The following is a 1,255-nucleotide window of genomic DNA, read 5'->3' as shown; positions in this document are numbered from 1 at the left end:
ATGATTTTAGCGCCGCACTTTATCTTGTTTCTATTGGCGGTTTTGCTTGGTTACCTTGTGCTTGGCTGCTTTTTTATTCATTTTTTCCATCACTCATTATCTTGCTTACTCAGTACCTTTAGGCACTCACATTTACCCATATTTCCTATACTCTCTCTGAGAATAGGTTGCCTGCTTAATGGCAGTCATTTTCGAGATAAAGATTCTTTTCAGAAAGGCTTTAAAGATCTCCCAATACAAAGCTAGATTTGAATGGTCTGCATAATTGCACCAGAATACGGTTATCTGAGCTGCTATAGAATCATGGGGATGGAAAATATGCATCCAGAATGCATTGAGTTTCCATGGCACTCTCTGTAAATTGGTCTGGGGTCTAGCATGTAATGGGGAGTGATCAGAAATGCCTCTGCTGGCATAGAGAATGTCATGAATCAGGGTTTGGCTGGAGATGTACATAGGCAGAGATCAAATCGCTTCTCGGCCTTTTGGCTAAGATCAAGTGTAGTATCTGTTCTTATCAGTGTCCAGTGGGGGTGCTCCCGACCATTCTAGCTTTGCGGGGATGGTTGTTGTATAGTACCCTCACTGGTATGATGGGGGTCCGGAAGGCTAGTACCGGAGGGACAGAAACCGGGGAGCGCCATGAGTATAAGCTGGGGCCCCGGGAGTAATTCCTCTGAGAAGACTGGAAAGACCCAGTACCTCCTGATTTGGACGGATCTACCTTGGTCTGGCCTGGGGCTGGGGACGCAAAAAGTCCGCAAACTCAGTGCCCCCTGAGTAGTCGCCTCAGGGGTGTCACTAGTAACACTTGGGTGTGGGACCCCACGGTGTGAAGATGACACATGGCCACTGTTTTTCACTTCTTTTTGCACAGCGCCCTAAGGACCAGGTCTTTTGGCTAAGTCCGGGGCAATTTTTGCTACAGGCCTCAGGGCCTGGTCTGTGCACTATTAGGCACGGTACCACTTTTTTATTTTCTATTTATTTATTTATTTACCACTCCCACGTTTTGTCACTTTTTCTGTTCTTATGTGTGTGTTTTTCACGGATGGAGGGTGTGGGTCCTCGGGCCTTACCTGAAGTCTAGGGGGAGGATGTGTGGCCATACGGTTCCTTCCTCCCCTGATCCCTAGGGGGTTTTCTCTTCGGGAGAACCCCCTTGCCTAGTACTGGATGTCCGGCTTCGGCTGGGCATAAGGAACGGTGGTCCACCAGGCCTTTTGGCCAGGAGGACCAAATGGGAACCTTGTCC

General features: G+C 48.4%; 1 pseudogene; it reads left to right on the top strand.

Annotated features, from left to right (window-relative positions):
• Positions 1-469: 469 nt before the first annotated feature.
• Positions 470-585, top strand: LOC149451281 (U2 spliceosomal RNA; annotated as a pseudogene).
• Positions 586-1,255: the final 670 nt, after the last annotated feature.

The sequence above is a fragment of the Staurois parvus genome, unplaced genomic scaffold (assembly GCF_062004578.1).
Source record: "Staurois parvus isolate SC_StPar_1 unplaced genomic scaffold, SC_StPar_1.0 ptg000543l, whole genome shotgun sequence".
Classification (NCBI taxonomy): Eukaryota; Metazoa; Chordata; class Amphibia; order Anura; family Ranidae; genus Staurois; species Staurois parvus.
This window is presented reverse-complemented; position numbering and strand designations above follow the sequence as displayed.